General features: G+C 45.8%; 1 protein-coding gene across 26 annotated transcripts in view; it reads left to right on the top strand.

Annotated features, from left to right (window-relative positions):
- The window catches only part of ATXN1 (ataxin 1), a 451,593-nt gene that overhangs the window by 65,395 nt on the left and 373,403 nt on the right, over positions 1-12,795 (top strand). For 10 of the 26 annotated variants that reach the window (XM_089333311.1, XM_089333290.1, XM_089333291.1 and 7 more), the window contains one exon: positions 2,561-2,693. The exons of the other annotated variants lie outside the window; for them this stretch is intronic. The gene's annotated coding sequence lies outside the window, so the exon portion shown is untranslated. The remainder of the gene's footprint in view (positions 1-2,560; positions 2,694-12,795) is intronic. 26 annotated transcript variants of the gene reach the window in all.

The raw sequence follows: 12,795 nt of genomic DNA, 5'->3' as shown, positions 1-12,795 counted from the left end.
TCATCAGCCCAGAGCGTGTGGTTTTTAGTCTTTAAGAAGAAGCAACACCTCGAATTCTAGCAGGCCCTAGTCAAGTAAGCGCTTGAGATTTTGGTTTGTACAGATTCTCAAGAGGTGGGCTTTGCAGGACCTTTGTGTAGTCGTTTGTAACACTTGGCTGGTGCTGCGGGATGCGAGCCGGGGTTTGTGGGGACCAGGAAAGCCAGACAGGTCTAGCTAAGGAACTGTAGTCAGTATGCCCTCTCTCTCCTACTCACACTCAGTACACCCTGGAGACCAAACTACAGTAGAGAGAAACTGAAAACTCACTTCCATGTTTTTTTTTTTAAATTTTTGACTCAACTGTGCACCTCTAAAATAGCCATTCACTGTGATGAATCACAATGATTTCTCCCCTATATTATACATAACGTATAATAATGATATATATTAGGAGATTCAGCTTCTTTCACCGTGGCAAAAGAGATAGAGTGTAAGATTCACCATCCTTAGCATTTTTAAGTGTCTATCTTGGTAGCCTTAGATGCACTCACATGTTCCATCACCACCCTCCAGATGTACTTTTCATTGTAGGGCCAGTCTCCCAAAGTGAGCAAAGAGAGGGAATATCACCCTTCATTGGCTGTCTGCACAGCCACTGTTAGAATTAAGATGTGAGTCTTTTCTCTCATTCATATGGCTTTGGTCAAAGCATATCTTAAGAGAATTTTGGAGTTTAGGGGGATTTAAAGGTGCTTCACTCCATTCTGCTCCCCTTCCCACTTTTAGATGAAGGACGAAGTGGCCAAAAGGACAGTGGCCTGCTCAGCTGGACAGTGGCCCTGCTGGGCGTGGAGTCCAGGCTCCGTCCCGGGTCCATTCCCGGAGTTTCTCTGTCGTTAGTTTCAAAACACGTTCTAAAAAATTCTTCGGTGCTTTATTTTTAGGATAATCTTTCTCTGTCTTTCTCTTTCTCTCTCTTTTTTTTTTCTTCGTGTGATTTCTGTGTCTGTTTTTTTTTTTTTTTTTTTAAATGGCGTCTTCCAACAGGAATTTGTTTTAAACAAGAACATCACCGCATTTCTGCTATTCCCAGAATGTGTTTCGCGACTGTCACGGCCATACACTCCCAAGTCTCGCCTCTGCTCAGATGTCAGGGTGGCCAGGATGTTGTTGCAGGAGTGTGCTTTTCTCCTCTTTGCTTTGCTGATGATAGAAAAATGAATGCTGAAAGGCGACAGTCCTGTTCCCGAGTAGAGGTTTTGCCAGTTCCTTTTCTTTTGTGAGATCTGTTTTCCACTTAGAAAAAGGAGTGGAAAACTCATGCCACAGAGGCTTGCTGCTGGAAACAGCTTCCCACGTTCCACCGCAGGCCCACGAGCTGGTTAGGACCCCTTGCCGCCCACTGCCCAGTCCCCCCTACCGCCCCTCCTGCCCACGGTGGGAGGTCTGTGGATGGTGGTCAAGAAACTGCAGGACACTCCTGTAAGCCTGGGGATATTGTTTGGGTCGACCATGGCAACCACAGCAGAGAAAGGGGCTGGACTGGTTTCGTGCAGCTCTGCAGAGTGGCCAGGACTCCAGCTGGTAACTCTGGGACTCCTGCTGTACCCCGGATGATCTGCCCTCCTGGTAAGGTTGGGACACTTGCCTGTCTTCCCCTCCTTCCTTTGATCCAGGAGGCAGGCGTGGATGTGGGGAGGGAGTCCAGAGCCCTGGCCAGAAGTGTCCCCGGCAGAACTATCAGAGCTGCAGAAGCAGGACAGGGACTGGGCTCTGTCTTGCCTGCATCCCCTACATGCAGAGAAGTACTGAGCTCTTCCAAAAGTATGGAAAAATGCATATTAAGGAGAAAAAAAACACCTGTGCATGGAATTTGAAATTCTTTGCACCCGAATAAACTTCTCTTTTGATCCCGACAGAATCGTGAATTTGTTGAAGTGCCCAGGTCCATGGCCGAGTGCTTGCTGCCCCCTCCCCACCCCCCTTCAAGGGTTGAGCATTGCTCCTAAGAGCCAGTCCTGACTGCCTGCTCGCCCAGTGCCAGGCAGCTGCAGGAGGGCGAGTCCTGGGAGACTGCAGGATTTGTCTAGGGAGGGAAGCACCGCCTAAAAGTTTCTTTGCTGGAAAGCATGACCCGCCTACTCCATGTGTTTCATAAAAATGTCATTGCAAAGGAGAGGGGGACTCTGGAGTCAGCTTCCGTGGCTTAATAGTATTTACTTTGTGACTCGCAATAGCTTTTCTTTTCATTCAGCAATCATCCTAGGTGTCCTTCCGTTTATGTTCAGTAATATGTTTCATCCTGAGCGGATTAAGAATTTCATTTTTTAAATTCTGAACTGTGTTGCTTCCTATTGGGAAATTTACTTTTTTTTTTCTTTTTTAACATGGGTGGGTAAAATCTGTTTGGTCCAGGAGGTGGGCCCCCATCTTGAATACTGAAGTTGAGTGTTTTTCTTCCGAGGGACAAAGCCGATTCTTACTCAAGCTCATGCATTTCTTTTGGGGAAGTCAGAGGAAGTTGGTGAGGTTTGTGTTCACACAAACAAGTGCCTCTTTCCTTCTTGTCACCTTTCAGTATCTGCTCTGCTGGTCCCTGCAGTGCCGCCTGGTTAAGCTCTCCCTGGAAGTCTCATTGTGCCTTAGAATTTTCTCTACTGCACGAGAGCGAGCCATAAACTGCTGTCCGACCTCACTCCGCTCAGTCAAAGGTAAAACTGTGAATAAACAAACGCTGAAACAAAGCTCCAGTCTTCTGAGTCTGAGGGCTCCCAGGAAGGCACTGGAGCCACCTCTGAATTCAGTTAGACACCGCACTCCTTTCCGCTTTGCGTCCTCACCTGGTGCTAACCTCCAGCGGGCCACTTCCCTTTTTATTTGTGTCATTTCAGTAGTAAGCGACAAGGGAAATTGTTACTCCATTTGTAAAACTGGGTGATGAGGTCACCGGTTCTGAGATTAGCTTGAAATTGGTAACCGTTTTAGGTGGATGACAGATTTTGCTGGCTTCCTTCTGAGCTGGTTTTTTTTTTTTTTTTTTTTTTTTTTGGCTTTTCAAATGCAGCCTAGCAGGGCTCAAGGCAAGTGTTTCTGCCAGTTACTGAACTTTCAGGATAATCAGCTGGCAGGTGCAGATGAACTTCTACAGGCATGCACTGGTTTTCTTTAAATTTCATTTGTCAAAGATATATTTATTTGAAGGGGACACACACACACACACACAGAGAGAGAGAGAGAGAGAGAGAGAGAGATCTATCTACTAGTTTACTCCCCCAAATGGCCACAATGGCCAGTCCAAAGCCAGGAGGCTGGAACTCTTCCTGGGTCTCCCATGTGGGTGCAGGGGCCTAAGCTGCTTTCCCAGGTGCATTAGCAGGGAGCTGGAGTGGAACTGGATCTCGGATGTGGGATGCCCACATTACAGGCTGCAGTTTGTCTCACTTGTACCACAATACCAGTCCACGTATTTGTTTCTTGTCTAGCTAGCAGAAAAGTGAAAACTGAACAACAAACATGAATAAGACTCTTTCTGGAAATGAAGAACAAATAGTAACCTCTGGACATAGTTTGTGTTGTAAATGTAAAAAAATTTAATTCTTTTCTAGTTGTATTTGTTTGATATTGTTTAGATTGTTTTAAAGACTTATTTTATTCTGCATTGAAAGAAAGTGGGTTAATGGAAAACACCCTTTATTTTACTGTATTGGGGGACAGTCATGGAATTGGAATTTTAGAGGTGAAAGAGCCTAACCTAATCTGGTTCTATGGATGCAAAGTCTCAGGCGTTTTGAGGTTAAATGAGCAACCCTGGAACATATAGCTTGTTTGTCTGACAGCCAAAGCTGAAAACCAGCTGTCCGGACTCACGTTTCGATACTTTTTCCTCATTAGACATAAATTTCATGGTTTAATTTAGGATCTGTTTTTATTATTGAGATGATTTTTTTAAATTTAATCAAGTTAGTTCTCATTCTTAATGAAGAAGAAGTTCTAAATTAAATATAATCATTACCGTATGATATGGAAAGTGCCTATATTTGAGGGTACTCCAGAAAAGCTGGTGGAAAAATGGAATTGAAAAGTATGTCAGTTTAGGGTCAGGCATATGGCATAGCAGTTAACTGGCTGCTTGGGATGCTGGCATCCCAGATTTGGGGTGCCTGGGTTTGAGTCCTGTCTCTGCTTCCAGTTCCATCTTCCCGCTGATGTGAACCTTGGGAGGTAGGAGTGATGGCTCAAGTAGTTGGTGGGAAACCCGGATTGAGTTCCCTGCTCCTGACTTGGGGCTGGCCCAGCTCTGGCCGTTGCAGGCATTTGGGGAGTGAACCGAATGTGTGGGACATCTGTCTGTTTGTCTCTTTCAAATAAAATAAATCAGTCAGTGAGCAAATTGTTTAAAAAATATGTTTATTTGTTGCAGAATGTTTTTGTCTTGTCCTAATCTACAATTCCCAGGAACTTTTGGAAGCCGCCTTGGCAGAGTTGAATGGAGCCTGCTCATTGCAAGCGTGCCTTGGCTGCTTGGGTGTCTGAGTCCAAGGCAGCAAAAGGTGTACTTGTTTGAGAAAAGCGTCACCTGGCAGGAGTTGGGAGTAGGAGTGGGAGGGGTAGGGAGTGGCTGGTACTAGGGGCAGCTCCTGAGGACATTCCTTTCAGCCTCCTCACATGCTAAAGCAGTAACAGGGCCATGAAGTCACTACCAACTAGGGACACTAACTATAGGGTGATGTGTTTGAACCTGAAGGTTCTCCAGGGGCTGCTCAGATGTAAGCTAAGGGACATAATTAATCTGCAGTGCGGGTTGAGAATGCTGAATGGTGGCATTTGTTGTTTAATTGTTCCTGTCCTGTCACCTCTATCTGTGCTGCGGACAGGTGCTCCCTCGGGTGCTCCCATGCAGGAAAGCATTGGGGTGGGGGGAGACACCAGGAAGGGACCTCATTCTGATCTTTGGGGCAGAGCCTGCCCCCGCCTAGGCCCGGGCAGAGACGCTGTGTGGCCTTGTGTGGGTGAGAATAGCACCCTTGTGCCATTGTTTATCGGGACTCAGTTATTTATTTGAAGGACGACGTTGGGAAGAGACTTATTTAGTGTTGTTTAATCCGTGTTTGGCTTTGTTAGAAGTGTTTAAACTGTTCGGAAATGTCTGGCCTCTTAGGAAAGGCAGGTTGGCCGCTGAGCTAGAGGGAGCAGCACCAAATGAACAAATGTAAAACATCTGGGGCTGAAGCCCAGTGAGAGTGTTGTCCCATTGGTGAGAGATTTGAGAGGAAGTTGGCAACTTCAGGGGGAAAACAGAAAAAAAAGGAATCTTAGAAAAGGGAAAAAAAAATAGACATTGCTTTGCAGAGAGCACCAGCAAAGCAGAAAAAAAAATAGGAGAAGATTTAACTGGAAAGAAGCTAAGAACAATCCTAAAGAGCTTTTAGTACAAAAAAAAAAAAAAAAAAAAAAAAGAGAGAGAGAGAGAGTGAAAGAAGGGCATTAAAGAGATGAATGAACACTTTTCTAAAAGCATCTCTGGGATTTAAGGGAAAAGAAATCCTGGGAAGGGTCTGAGACAAGTCCAAGAGTGGAAAAGTAAACAGATACTTAAAGAAGTGGAGACTCCATGGGGCCCGGCGCTGTGGCGCAGTGGCGCAGTGGCGCAGTGGCTTAAAGCCCTGGCCTGAAGTGCTGGCATCCCATATGGGCGCTGGTTCTACTCCCAGCTGCTCCTGTCCTGATCCAGCTCTCTGCTATGGCCTGGGAAAGCAGTAGAAGATGACCCAAGTCAATGGGCCCCTGCGCCCACGTGGGAGAGCTGGAAGAAGCTCCTGACTTCGGATTGGCGCAGCTCCGGCCATTGTAGCCCTCTGGGGAGTGAACCAGTGGATGGAAGACCTCTCTTTCTTTGTCCGTACCTCTCTGTGTAACTCTGTCTTTCAACTAAATAAAATAAATCTTTAAAAAAAAAGAAATGGAGACTCCAGGAGTTTGGTGACATTGAACTTACTGTGCTGAGTATGTTTTTGTCTTTAATATTTGGTAATATGCTTAACAATGATAATACACTGAGGAGTTTTCCCAATGTCTAATGTAAAGCATAATTTACTAATGTGTTTTCTCTTATTGAAATGCCATTAAAATGAGCCTGCAGGTGTGTTAGGGCCACTGTGATTGGCTGTGGTGTTTTTACAACTCCATTCCATCTCCCACTTGGGTGCAGGGACCCCATGGACTTGGGCCATTTTCTGCTGCTTTCCCAGGCACATTAGCAGGAAGCTGGACTGGAAGTGGAAAAGCCGGGGCTGGAACCAGTGCTCTGATATGGGATGCCCATGTTGGCAGCTTAACCTGCTGCACCACAGTGTGGGCGCCTGGTGTTCTCACTTTGATATTGTGATGTTGGTGAATGAGAGAGAATTTGCAAGCACTTTCTTAAAACTCTTATTGATGGGACTGTTCTGTTCCCATAGGAAGGATATTAGGGAGAAGAGATTTGAGATAAATACCACATGATCACACATGCTTCTCTACTCTTCCTCTCTCAGTTTTTGGAGAAAGGAAATTTCTCTTGGACATGAGAATGGCAGAAAACCCATTTGCCACTATTCCAATGAGAGGGGCTTCAAAATTCTCTCAGTTCTCCCGAGCATGGGGCTCTGTGAAAGTTGTACCCACTGACCAATATATCAGCAAGGACATTTATTTATTTCCATCAGATGTTCATGTCTGTGAAGAGAATGCAAAGCCATAATTCGTAAGAGTTTCTCAATGATTATTCGTGTTTGTTCTTACTTCCGCATTTCTCCAGCAAAGATTTACTTAACTTTGTATACTACCAGAATTAACTGCTTTCAGATCATCTTTTTACCCAGAATATTTAAACCCATCAAATGCTGACCTTGTTAGAAAGAAAAAAAAAAAAAACCTCAACATTTTCAGGCAGAAATAATAAAAAGTGGTATAAAGTTTCCTCCCTTCCTAAATGGAGTCCAATGTGAACATTATGTAGCTGTTTTTCTTCAAGACCTGCTGCCTTTTTTTTTTTTTTCGGACAGGCAGAGTTAGACAGTGAGAGAGAGAAAGAAAGGTCTTCCTTCCGTTGGTTCACCCCGCAATGGCTGCTATGGCTGGCGCACTGTGGATTTGAAGCCAGGAGCCAAGTGCTTCCTTCTGGTCTCCCATGCGGTGCAGGGGCCCAAACACTTGGGCCGTCCTCCACTGCCTTCCCAGGCCACAGCAGAGAGCTGGACTGGAAGAGGAGCAACAGGAATAGAATCTGGCGCCACAACCGGGACTAGAACCCATGGTGCCGGTGCCACAGGTGAAGGATTAGCCAAGTGAGCCGCAGCGCCGGCCAACCTGCTGCCATTTCTATGAAGTTATTTTTTTAAAGATTAGCTCAATAGGCTAATCCTCTACCTAGCGGTCCCAGCACACCAGGTTCTAGTCCTGGTCGGGGCGCCGGATTCTGTCCCAGCTGCCCCGCAGAGAGCTGGATCAGAAGAGGAGCAGCTGGAGCTCAAACCAGCACCCATATGGGATGCCAGCACCGCAGGCAGTGGCTTTTCCCACTTTGTCACAGCGCCAGCTCCTCTATGGGGTTATGACACTGATACCGAAGAGTCGTGGCGACATAGTCCTTGATGCTGTATTGTCTCTCTTAGCTACTTTTTGGGTTCCCATGTCTTTGAGCTTCTTTTAAGAGATACTTCAAAAAAGTTCATGGAAATTTATTTTGGTGCAAAAGCTATGGAAATCCATGCATAGTTTTTCTGTAATGCACCTTTCCATGAACTTTGTGAAGTGGATATCTTTTTGTTTTATACCAAAATGAACTTATGTTTTTTTTTTTTTAAGAAAGATATGTTTATTTGAAGGCAGAGTTACAAAGATAGAGGGAGAGAGGGAGAGAGAGAGGGAAAAAAAAAGAGAGATCTTCCATCTGCTGATCACTTCCCAGATGGCCACAGTGACTGGGGTAGGGCTGCAGCCAGGAACCTGAAACTCCATTTGAGTCTCCCATGTGGATGGCAGAGGTCCAAGCACAAGCCATCTTCTACTGCTTTCCCAGGCCATAGCAGAGAGCTGGATCAGAAGAGGAGCAGCTGGGACTAGAACCAGTGCCTATATGGGATGCCAGCGCTTTAAGCCAGGGCATTAACCCGCTGCACCACAGCACCAGCCCCTCTAAGCTGAATTGTTTACAGTAATTCTAATTCCTTGTTATTCCCACTTCCCCACTTTGGCCTGGGGCATTCATGGCCAAGTTCTGGGTGGTGAAGGCAGAGAGTCCACAAGGATCATCCAAGGTTGAATAGAACATTAATGTATAGAGTCAGGGCTGTCAGTATTTACGGCATTTTAAGATTTAGTAACAGCTCAAATGAACATTGGATAAAATAATAAAAATAAGTACGGTTGCTTCTGGGAAGAAACCATTCACAACTCCCAACTCAAGAGGAAGCCATTATAGAGACATTTTATAGGATGTTTATCACAGCCAGAGGGCAAGATAGACAGGTAGGGCTCTAGGTCTTGCAGGTGTGCTGCATACCTGGCTGGTTTTTTCGGTCACCTAGGTGGTGCTTGGGAGACAGAGACCTGGGGCAGAGAAAGGTTCCTGGCATTCTGCTCAGCTCCTGTTATCCCAGGAGACAGAGAAGGGCTGGTAATGTCAATCGTGGAATTGACTCTGCCACTTCTGTGGCTTCCAGTAAAGGTGCTGGGATGTAGAATTTTTATGCTTGCACCAAATTGGCACATGAGACTGGCAAAAAAGAGAAATAAGTTGTACTTTGGTTTTTTAAAATTTTATTTTATATATTTTATTTTTTTGAGGGAGAGAGAGAAAGAGAAAGAGAGAGAGAGCTCATCGTTTGGTTCACTCTCCAGATAGCCACAACTACCAGGGCTGGGCCAGGCCGAAGTTGGGAGCAAGGGATTTACTAAGTTTGAGTCTAACATGTGGGTAGCAGGGATCTCACTACTTGAGCCTTCACCTGCTGCCTCCCAGGGTGTCTGTTAGCAGAAAGCTGAAATGGGGACCAGAGTCAGGACTTGAACCCAGGCACTCCATTATGAAATGCTGACATCGCAAGCAGCGCCTTCCTTAACCACTGTGCCAGACATGCACTTCGTTATTCATGCAAATACTTGGCTCTAAAGAAGAAATAGTAATTTATAAATGAAATTCTTTTCAGAAAAAATGTAAGTGTGACCTTTGAAACTCAGATCATGTTCTGGAAACAGTATATGTGAGAGTTGGGGCCCAAGAAGGTCCAATGTATCCCACCCTGGCCTGGGGACCTGCCCACCACAGCCTCCAGAGAGCCATGATGCCTAAGAACCTGCAGCAGGTGGTGGCTGATTGTAAAGAATGCTCTTTGTGGTTTATAGAAAAACAGTGAAAAATATGAGTGGAGAGGTCATTATTTAGAGGACAAAGTGAGTGAGGCCAGCTCGCCAGGAGTCTGTGGCAGGTAAAATCACTTGGTGGAGTGGTCTTGCTAAGAGCATCTAATGAAGAAGAAAGAAGAAGCGATAGAGCCAGGATCTCTTCCAAGTCCCCCATGTAGGTGGCAGGGACCTAAGTACTAGACCATCCTCCTCAGGTGCATTATCAGGAAGCTGGATCAGAGCAGAATAGCTAGGACTCTTACTGGCACTCTGTGGCTAATCCACTGAGTTACGCTGCTCCTGTATTTATACTCTTGGCTATTAATAACAATGGCATATACATTTTGGTGTGTATATGCTATTCCTTGTTCAAACATTTAAGTCATTCTTAGGAAAACAAAAAGTCTGTTTAAAACATGTGGGCTTCCCTGTAGTTGAGACCTTGACTTTAATATTTCTGCGATTAGTGGCCCTTGAGGACTACATCAGGGCAAGTGTTTCGGCTTGTGTAATTAGAGCCTAGGATTCCCAGGTTTCCTGCCCTCCAGTGGTCTGTGTCTTTCACAGTTGACGCTGACTGAGGGTGACTGAAGATGGGCCACTGAAGAGAGGTATCCAGTTACCAGACAGCCTGTGACTTCCTCTCTCTGCATTTCCTAGGTCACCAGTTTTCAAAGAATTTGAGTATAATTAAATGGACTTCATAATAAACTAGGCTGAACATAATTTAATCTTTCCCTGAAGGTACTTCAGAGTCTGGGAGTGCTGTAGGGTCACGATGAACATCAATTACCTTCTCACGGTGGGTGTGCAGAAGGAGGAAGTTTATTAATAGAGTTCCGTTTGATTGAGTCTTACAGGGAGTTCAATGTCAAGGCTTTGGAACCGATGCTCACTGTTAAATTCTGGGCAGGAGAGATGGAATCAAGATGACCTCTTTGGGCTGGAGAGGCTGAACGTTGATAATCACATGTAGGTGGTGTTTACCTGGCATGGTTTAGTCTGCAGCACTTTCACATACCTGTCTTCCATTATTGTTTCACATGACAGTCATGGAAGGAAACCAGCCAGCTGGTATCCCATTTTTCCTCGAAAAGAAAGGAGAGCTGTGGAAACTTGTGTCACTTGTCAAAGGTCGTCCAGGGTAGAAATAGCTGAGTCTGTCTCTAAACTCAGGGGTTCTCTGTAGAGTGTTCTGAAGGCTAAGAAACACTTCTTCCTGTTTACCGGGTTCTGTGTGCTGTATGTATATGCACTCATTCAACCCTCCCAGTGGCCCTGTAAGTAGATACTATTAGGATTTCCATCTGTAGAGATGGGGAAACTGAGGCACAGGCAGCTTAGGGCAGGCACTAGCAAGTGGTGCTGCTGAAATCTGGATCCACAGCCCCTGCTCTTCACCACTGTTCTCGTGGGGTCCCAGTACACAGGATGCATCTGTAGATACTCTCCTATCTGAAGAGCGCTCTGCCTCTCTGGAAGGTGTGGGACCTTTCTCACTAACATTTTTAAATAAGATTTATTTATTTGAAAGGCAGAGTTAGAGAGGCAGAGGCAGAGAGAGGTTTCCCATCTGCTGGTTCAGTCCCCAAATGGCCGCAACAGCTAGAGTTGGGCCAATCCAAAACCAGGAGCCAGGAGCTTCTTTTGGGTCTCCCACATGGGTACAGAGGCGCAAGGACTTGGGGCATCTTCCACTGCTTTCCCAGGCCATAGAAGAGAGCTGGATCAGAAGAGGAGCAGTCAGGACTAGAACCAGCACCCATATGGGATGCCAACACTGCAGGTGGTGGCTTTACCTGGTACTCCACAGTGCCGACCCCTCTCACTAACATTTTGCAAACAGATCTGCCAGTTTTGAGATTGTGGGCCTGTGACTTGGCCCCTGAGCCTCAGTTGCCTCTAAAATGAAAATACAGAACATCTAATGTTGTTGAAGGAATGGGTTAGGAGGACATGTGAAGTACCTAACACATTGCTTTTTCTATAACCTTCATTAAAAAAAAAAAAGTGGTTGCTGTTATTATTTTTAGGCATTCACAGTGGCCAAAATGCTATTCAACATTTTTTCAAGAATAGAGTATTTGGACCCATTTTATGAATATGTGTGCATTAATTGAATGTTGTCATCTTACTTGAGTCTTTGAATTGTTGGTAGATACCTACCCATTTTGATTTGACTTTAATTTGATTTCATTATATACCTAGCAAGTTATGTGATAACCAAAATAATTATTTGCCATATAGTTTGTGGCTATGAAAGATGCCTGCATTTAAAAAGCACAAGAGAAATGCAGATTTCAACAGCTGCAAACATGTCCATTGTCAACCACATAGAGATCATTAGAAGACATGGTGTCCCGGTCCACTGGGGCTGCTACGGCAAGACCCCATGGCCTGAGTAACTACTGAACAACCAATGGAAATGTTTCTCCCAGTTTTGGAGACTGGGAAGTTCAAGATCAGGGCACCGCAGAGTTGGTGTCTGGGGAGGACTCTGGCTCTGGCTCAGGCTCATGACAGCTCTCTGGGGTCTCCTGTAATAATAAAAAGGGCAGTAAGCCATTCATGTCCATAGACCTCCCATAACTCAATCACTTCCTCAAAGGCTCCTCCTGTTAATTGTGTCCCACTGAGGATTAGTTTTCCACCTAGGAATTGTGGAGAGACCCAGACACTGAGACGATAGCCCACACAATGGCCCAGTTTATTCTGGGTGTACACTCAGTGCCTAGAACTTCCACTTGGACTCCCTTCCGACCGCCCGCACTGGCTTGTTTTTATTGATTCCTTCAGTGTCTTCCCAGGTGATCTTTACCCCCTGTAATGTATGTCTCGACATTAAACTCCAGGCTGTAAGCTCTAAGATCAGGATCTAGGTTGGCTACCCCATAGGTGAAACCTACGATAACTGCTTAATAGCCCTATCTTTTTAAGACATTAGGTCTTTTCATTCTCTCTTACAGAAAATTATACTGTGTATGCATTTCCAAAATGTGCCCATTTCTGTTTCATTGGTAGCCGCTTTTCTTCATCCTGTCAATGGATTTTCTTTTGGGGGGGGGGGGGTTCCCTGTATTCTTTAGGTATAAGGGCGTTTGGCAGTGACTAAAACAGGGCTCCTACCCTCAGGGAGACCTGCCAGGGTAGGGGAAGGTGGCTGCGGCTCCACAGTGGCGGTTTGTACCTCTTACCGTCTCCCTTCGTATCGCGCCTGTTTCCTTTGCTTCATTTTCCATTTCCTGAGCTTGCTCACTAGTTCCCAATCCTTCCCTAAAAGGCAATCGGGGATCTCAGAGCAGAGACCCAGGATGTGTCTGAAATGCCCCCAAATGAGCTGCAGGGGACCGGGTGGCAGAGCCACCACCATGCTGCCCGCGTGTGCGCTGGGGCCACAGGGACCGCAGGGGCCGCAGCTGGGCCGGCCCC

The sequence above is a fragment of the Oryctolagus cuniculus genome, chromosome 5 (assembly GCF_051225735.1).
Source record: "Oryctolagus cuniculus isolate XC-2025 breed Fujian yellow rabbit chromosome 5, ASM5122573v1, whole genome shotgun sequence".
NCBI lineage: Eukaryota > Metazoa > Chordata > Mammalia > Lagomorpha > Leporidae > Oryctolagus > Oryctolagus cuniculus.
Note: the sequence above shows the minus strand (reverse complement) of the source record. Positions and strands in the feature narration are given on the sequence as shown.